The sequence below is a fragment of the Terrapene carolina genome, unplaced genomic scaffold (genome assembly GCF_002925995.2).
Source record: "Terrapene carolina triunguis isolate 2854851 unplaced genomic scaffold, T_m_triunguis-2.0 Scaffold111, whole genome shotgun sequence".
Taxonomy (NCBI): Eukaryota; Metazoa; Chordata; order Testudines; family Emydidae; genus Terrapene; species Terrapene triunguis.
The window spans coordinates 19,022,619-19,031,362 of NW_020664462.1; positions in this window are offsets into that span (position 1 = coordinate 19,022,619).

Genomic DNA, 8,744 nt, shown 5'->3' on the forward strand with positions numbered 1-8,744 from the left:
GATTCACTAAGAGGTCTTAGGAATTGCAACACTGAGCTTTGTGATGCCTAACTCCTAGGCACCCTGCAGTGGAATTCAGAGCTCTGAGTTAGATGCCCAGACTGGGGAGATTTAGGCACCTAAGGAAGAGACCCCGCAGAGCCAGCAAGCTGAGCAGGGAGTGGACTAAGCTAGCCAGGAAATCAGGGTGGATTGATTTAAATCAAAGCAATTTAAATCACCGATTTTAATCATGATTTAAATCATCTGTTTTAATTGTGTTTTGCACCCGTACTTTTATTTTTCTCAATTAAGGTTGATTCTCAGTAGTTGGTAACCATTAAAACATATTGATTTGAAACTGCAAATAGACTTTACACTAAATTTGGTGCTTCTTTTTGGTAACCGGGAGGATACACTATGTCTAGAAACATTTATTTAAGCAGTTATATAGGTTCCGTTATATTTATTCAGTTTTTTAATTTTTACATTTGTATTATGTTAGAAAATGGTGAACAATGCATTTCTTATTTACTAGATGATGATCAATTTTTTATTTGTGATTTGTGTCAAGCTGGATGGAAATTCAATTAAAAATGCACAAAAACAGCATTTAAATTTGTATTACATAAAAATACCTTAACTGGGCTGGCTATGTATGAAAAAGAGCTTATCAAAAAAAGTATCAAAACATATTTTACATTTAAAACTAACTGATTTATTAAACAAAGGAAGTATTATCTGAAGTTTGTGAATTGAACTGATTATTTCTGGTCACTATATCTTTCACAATTTTAGAACTAGTGGATCACATCCTCTCACTTAGTTTTTATTCATAGTTTGAAAGAGGGAAATAAGCTCTCCTGCTTTTTCAACTCCCAATTGGTTTCTTAACTTTGAATGAACTAGTCATTGAACTGAACTAGTTGAGTAAACTGAAATGAAGAAAATATTCTCTCTGCACCTGCAGAAGAGCCAACTGCTGTCAAAAGCTGGTTTAGCACTTCAATTAATTCTGGTTCCAGATGCTTAGCCAGTGACTTCCACCAGTTCAGCGGTTTGACTTTCTTTAAAAAAGGGCAGCAAATATGTATTACTTAATATTATTTTTTGTATTTAATTTAAATTATTTTACTAGGTTACAAGAAGCTTAGGCCTTAACTTGTCGTTTTCAAAATTAATTTTGGATAAGTTTATTTTCTAAAGATAAACCAGTATTTCGTTTAAATAAAAAATACACTTTAAATTTGAAAACAAGTTTTTAAAATCCTCAATTTTATTACATCCTAAGTGAAATGCAGAGGAAAGGGACAAGGTTTAGGGCCCAGAATCTTAAAGGTATTTGGGCACCTAACACCCATTGATCTGTGCCTTAGGGGTCACTCAGGACTCTCATCCATGAACTTTCTCATGGAGTTAGCTATAATAAATAAACTAGGGCAATGTGGTCAGGATGAAATTAATGTAAGGTGGGTGCAAAACTGGTTGAAATACCAAAATCAAAGAGTAGTCATCAATGGTTTTCTGTCAGACTGGGAGGGCATATCTAATGGGGTCCTACAGGGGTCTTTCCTGGGTCCAGTACTAGTCAATATTTTCATTAAGGATTTGGATAATGAAGTGGTATGCTTATAAAATTTGCTGGTGACGCCAAGCTGGGAGGAGTTGCAAGCACTTTGGAGGAGAGGATTAGAATCCAAAATGACCTTGACAAATCAGAGAATTGGTCTGAAATCAACAAGATGAAAGGTCGTAAAGACACAGTTAGGAAAAATCAAATGCACAAACACAAAATAGAGAATAACTGGTAGGCAGTAAAAGGATCTGGGGTTATAGTGGATCACAAATAGAATGAGAGCCAACATTGTGGTGTAGTTGTGAAAAAGGCTAATATCCTTCCGGGGTGTATTAACAGTAGTGTTGTTTGTAAGACACAGCAGGTTATTGTCCCACTCTACTGGGCACTGGTGAGACCTTAGCCTGTGTCCAGTTCTATGCACCACACTTTAAGAAAGATGTGAACAAATTGTAGGGAATCTGGAGGAGAGCAATAAAAATGATCAAAGCTTTAGAAGACCTGACCTATGAGGAAAGATTTGGAAAAATGGATATGTTAGTCTTGAGAAAAGAAGATTGAGTGGGGACCTTGTAACAATCTTCAGATATGTTAAGGTCTGCTATAAAGAGGACAGTGATCAATTGTTCTCTGTGTCCACTGAAGGTCGGACAAGAAGTAATCAGCTTAATCTGCAGCAAGGGAGATTTAGGTTAGATATTAGGAAATACTTTCTAACTATAAGAATAGGTAAGCACTGGAATAAGCTTCCAGGAAAGGTTGTGGAAACCCCATCATTGGAGGTTTTTAAGAAGAGGTTAGATAACACCTGTGAGGGATGGTCTAGGTTTATTTGGTCCTCCCACCGTGCAGGGCTGGACTAGATGACCTGTCGAGGTCCTTTCCAACACTACATTTCTATGATTCTATGCCTAAACCATGTCCGCTGCTTAAGTAGCCCATGCCCTTTTTCATGGGGAAAAAACCCAAGGGCCGGGAGAGACTCCCCACCCCATTATAGCCAATAGGTCAGTGGTTAGGGCTTATCTTGGATATGGGACAGTCAGGTTCATGTGTCTGCTCCAGTGAATATTTAATTATTTATACAAAGTGGAACAAAGGAGAGATTAAGAGAAACCCACCCCAAAATACCCTGGTGGCCAGGGCACTCACCTGGGAAGTGGGAGACCAAGATAAAATCCCTGCACCAAATCAGGCACAGTAGGGATTGAAATCTGGGTAACTCACATCTCTATCTGTGGTGTGTTGAACACTATGAAGATTACAGCCTGTCACTTTAAATCCTGGTCCTGCTTGTAGGATAGAAGGCTCTGTGAGGAAGTGAGGCATTTGGGCATAGCAGAGTCAGTTTGCAGACAGTAAGCTAGAGTAAGATGGTGTGACTTTGTTTTAGGGAGCAGCCTGTTTTGTTTCTCTCTAGCTTTTGGATTCTTATGTGTTTGTGTTCAGAATTCTAAAAAATAAAGTAGTGTTACATTGCTACCTTCCAGGAAGAGTATTTTATGTTTTATTCTAAATTTGCTGTTTGTATGCTGTGAAACATAACACTAACAACTGGCCTATGGGGCATATAAATGCCCTCTCACCCTTGGCTGCCTTTTGTGCGGGTTAGGCATGCACCAGGCACACCTACCGGATCAGGGCCCAGAGGCAAGATAGGAAGGTGAACACCTAGTGTGAGAATCCCACCAGGGCTTAGGTGTGAGCTAGGGTCCCAAGCAATTCCTTAGCTGTGGGGCAGCATCAGGACTTAGGCGGCTTTGCGCATGCCCACCAGCAGAAATTTAGGCTCCTGCGGTTTAGGTGGCAGCTGAGCAGTGGTTTTGAGAATGTCAGTGGCACCTAAAAGTTGGACTGAGATGCCTTAAGAGGCAGTTAGGTACCTAAATATACCTTTGTGAATCTAGCCCTTAGACACATGGGTCAGAGATTCAAAAGTATTTGAGCACCTAGTGGGATTTGCAAACTATCTAGATGTCTAACTGCCATTGATTTCAGTGCTTTTGAAAATTCTATTAGGCACCTAAATACCTTTAAAAATCTGGCCCTTAGGAGCCTAAGACCCATTGACTATCACTGAGACGTAAAGTACGTTTTTCAAAAGTGCCTAAGTGATTTAGGGATTTAAATCCCATTTTCAGGAGTGGTTTAGACACTTGAGGATCAGATCTTCAAAGATATTTAGGCTCCTAACTCCCACTGAAATCTGGGCCTTGAGGATCTGGGCCTAGGTACCTCAATATGTTTCAGGATCTGGGCCCTGGGAGCCTAAGTCCTATTGAAAGTCAATGGGATTTAGGCTTTAAAGTGCCTAGGTCCCTTTTGAAAAGAACACAAATGGGCACATCAAATGGGCACATCAAATGGGCACATCTGAAAATCAAATGGGCACATCTGAAAATTTCCCCCCAGCTCTTTTAAGTATGCTGTACAGTGACACACTCAAAAGATGATAAAGACATGTCATTTTATAGGGACAAGAGATCATCCCATTTGAAGGATGAGTGATTATCACATGTTGCACTTATATATAGTGCCTTTCATCTAAAGATCTCAAAGCACTTAATCTCAGGATTGATTTACACCCATTGCTCTACTTTTATTGACAATATAATCTTTTTCTCTCTCCTTCCCTCTGCCTATCTGTCTTCTACAGGGTCTGGAAGTGTAAGTGCCATAGTACCCAAATAAATGTTGTTCTCATGGTATTTTCCTCATGGATGAGAATAGCATGTTCTGAAGTGTCCCTAGCCTCTGTTTGCCAGAAGCTGGGAATGGGTGATGGGATGGATCACTTGATGATTGCCTGTTCTGTTCATTCCCTCTGGGGCACCTGGCATTGGCCACTGTCAGAAGGACTAGGACTAGGAGGACCTTTGGTCTGACCCTGTATGGCCGTTCTTATATTCATGTGTTGTAAACCTCCAAAGGACCTGATAATATGGGTATTGTTTTCAAAGAAGGCTAAGGCCTGGTCTACACTGGGAGTGTGTGGGGGGTGGAAATCGATCTATGTTAAGCAACTTCAGCTATGTGAATAACGTAGCTGAAGTCGACGTACTTAGACCTACTCACTGCAGTGTCTTCACTATGATGAGTCGACTGCTGCCGCTCCCCCGATGACTCTGCCTGTGCCTCTCGCCGAGCTGGAGTACAGGAGTCAACGGGAGAGCACTCAGGGATGCGATAAATCGAACCCCGCTGGATCGATCGCCGCCCACCGATCCAGCCGGTAGTGAAGACATACCCTAAGGGAGTAAGTTGTTCAGGTGAAAGTTGAAATTCAGGTGGAGTTGAGTGTCTTACTCCCTTAGGCTCCCTTGAAAATCCCAGTCTATGATTCTTGTGCATTTCAACCTCTTACTGAATTCAGTGTATCTTTTGGTGCACAAGGATTGCCAGACAAATATCCAGCCAAAGTGATAACAATAAGCCTACAAATCAATTAAGGTTTTCCTGTTACTAGTATTTATCATGATGGCTTCAGTACCTTGCCAGTATTGTATGTAACCTTACATCTTAGAATTACCTTCATTTTAGTCTTTATATAATAATCTTTATAACTCTGTGGTTTTAAAATGCACTGATTTGATTGATTGTCATGAAATAAACACATTCAGATTGATTTTTTATCCAAAATTTCTAAATCTTTGTAATAGAATAAAAAAGAAAGTAGCATAAATATCCATAGCTGACTTTCCATCAAGGCACAATGTGCCATCCACTTTAATACCAAAGGAATGTATTATGATCACTGTTATTACTAAGACCACATAAATTAAAACGATAAGACAGTAAAGATAAAGTGTTACCGAACTCTTAATCTCTAAAAATGGCATGCCATATTTCCCAATAAATAAACACAGAATGAATTGATGATCTAGAGCTTTTAGACGATTTCTGTGACAACACTAAACCCTGTAAAATAAACTGAGATATTAAGTTTTGATAGATAATTATGTATCTAGCTTTAAATATGTGTGGTCTACAAAATAACTAACCTAGTTAATGTGTATATTGGACTCCAAATGAAATTTTGGCCATCTGCTAAACAAATACTTGCTATTTGTTTCATGTTCCAGACTACAGAGTTCATAAAAGGAAATGCAACTATTACACAAACCACTCATGAGCCTGGCATTTTTTAGAAAAAGTGCCAGTGTTTTCAAATGTCATTGTGATGTTGCACTCCATGTGCTTCATGGAAATATGCTTATGAATATGACATAACTGGAATATGCTTTACACTAAATACCCCTTGTACGGTGCCATTAGAAAGCTTGTAATCTACTAAGTGTGTTCATCCTATTTGTTTGCATGTATTATTTCTATATCTCGAGTTAGGAGAATAAGATATAATCTTGTATCACTGATGTAAACATAAATTAATGGAGATATCCTATCTCCTAGAACTGGAAGGGACCTTGAAAGGTCATTGAGTCCAGCCCCCTGCCTTCACTAGCAGGACCAAGTACTGATTTTGCCCCAGATCCCTAAGTGGCCCCCTCAAGGATTGAACTCATAACCCTGGGTTTAGCAGGGCAATGCTCCAGAAACAATCAGTTGTAAATGACCTTAGTTCCTTGAAAGCCTTCCTGTGTCTATGTGGGCCAACCCAGGGGGAATGGAGACTAGAGGTCTTACAGTGACATGTGACCATGTCACCTGATAATGAAATCCATCTTAAATCTGGTACTTTTCCATTTAGAAGGAGGGGTGGGGATCCAGAAAGATAAAAGATGCCCGCCTTGTGCCAAAGCTATAAAAGGGGGTGGAGCAGGACAAAGGAAGCTGCTAGTCATGAGAAAACCCCTGCTTACCACCTGAGATGTCTGCAGGATCTAACAAGGACTGTACCAAGGGAAAGGATTGGGCTCAGACTAGGAAGGAGTCTAGTCTGTAAAAGAAACTTATTGGAACATCTTTGAGGGTGAGATATTACCTGTAATCAGTTTCTTAATGTATTAGGCATAGACTTGCATGTTTTGTTTTATTTTGCTTTGTGACTTACTTTGTTCTGGCTGATATTACTTGAAACCACTCAAATCCTACTTTTTATACTTAATAAAATCACTTTTGTTTATTAATAAACCCAGAGTAAGTGATTAATACCTGGGGAGCAAACAGCTGTGCATATCTCTCTATCAGTGTTATAGAGGGTGAACAATTTACGAATTTACCCTGTATAAGCTTTATACAGAGTAAAACAGATTTATTTGGGGTTTGGATCCCATTGGGAACTGGGTATCTGGGTGCTGAAGACAAGTAACCTGCTGAGCAGTTTTTAGTTAAAGTCTGCAACTTTGGGGGCGTGGCCCAGACCCTGGGTCTGTGTTGCAGCAGGCTAGCATGTCTGGCTCAACAAGGCAGGGTTCTGGAGTCCAAAGGTGGCAGGAAAAACAGGCTCAGAGGTAATTCCAGCACATCAGGTGACAGACCCAAGGGGGTCTCTGTGACCGAACCCATCACAGTCAGAATGCCATATTGACATGCTCTTTGAAAAAGGATCACATTGTGTGTAAAATATGCATAGTCAAGAAGAGCATTTGAAGTCCTTTGGCAGCAATGAGAGGCTGTTTCTAGGCTTAAGCAAAAGGTAATTCAGATTTCCTTACTACTTTTTATGAGAGGGAAGTCAGTATGAACAGCTGAGTGAACTGTCATTCACATCAGAGCACAGGAGAAGTGGGAGTTTATCATTAGGATGTTGCATCTTCTCTGACTACCCTTGTCTAAATATAGTAGATTGGGCCGGATTGTACCTCTTCATGTCTGCGAGGGAAGGAGAAGGTGCAATTCTCCCATCTTTCCATCTCCCACTTAGAGGGCAGGTAAAATTGCAGACTTTGTGCTCCCCTGCGCTCCCTCCTCCGTCCTAATGCTCCCTAGAGCACTAGTCACCCCAAATGGGGGAAACAGAGACAGAGAGGAGGTGGAACAGTAGCTCCTTGCCCCCTTTGTATAGGCTATCAGAGGTTGGTCATAGCTTCTGCATTCCCTTAAGGGGTTTTGCAGCAATTATGCAACCCTTGGGTGCCAGAGAGCCTCAGAAGGCATAGTAACTTGGGCAAGATAATGGCACTGTTTTGCACTCAGGACAGTGCCCTGAAATGAGCCTGAAATATTACTTCATGCACAGAAATTGGTCTTTGGTTGAATAGGATGGGTGGGATTCACAATCTCATGGCCAAAGCATCCTTGGGCAACTGAAGTCTCACACAGATGGTTTAGTTTTATCAGAAAACAATTCCCCCACTCTTTCTCTAATGATTTTCTTGTCTGACATGCCTGAATGTTAGAACTTCTTTGGAATTTAGTAGCTCAAGTTGTACAATAAATCCACAGAGGGTTTCTCAACTTTGAGATCTTGTAGCGAGAAATTTTTATGCTGAATGTTCTAGGATACTTAGCAGTACCCTGACAGAAGCTTTGCAGAAAAACCTCAGAAGGGGTTTAAATATTGTAAAATTACAATTCTCTTAACTGGACATAAAAAAATGTGTGATGACAGTATCAGGACACGTTAGTTTGCATAAAACAGTAATTAGTTTGAAGGTTAAGGTTCTAATTAAGTAGAAATTAATGTTAGTTTAAATTTAGAAAATCCAACAATGCTGACCAAGGTGGCGGATATAGGGAGGATGTAGTAATGGGGAATGACTCAGCAAAGTCCTAGAATTCAAGATGGCGTCAGGGGAGGAGCACGCCTAGACTGACAGCATGCTAATTACAGGCAAGCACATGTGAGTACACATGACATGCTAATAAAAGGGGAGGAGCTAGACAGGAAGAGAAAATATGCTAATATCTGGAAGCTGATTGGCTGAACCAGGTTAATAAACTATGTTAATGAGCTGACCTTGAGAGGGCAACCAGCATATAAGTCCGACAACCAGCAGGCAGCAGCAGCAAAACAACCATGAGTTTGCCTTGGCAACAGGCAACTGCCTGCCAGCAACCACCCCAGCAATAGCAACCACCACTGCCACCACCATGGAGCAGCAGCGCAGCTGAAGAAACCACGCTTCCTAAAGATTTCAGACAGAGCAGAAGGACCCCTTGACAAATCAGAGGGAAATTTGAAGGAAGAGTGTAAGTCTGATCTCCTTTTTATCTATTATTTAAGAGTGTATGGGTTTGTAAATGTAAGCAGAGTCAGGATGAGCTCTACCCTGACATCTGGTGGTGA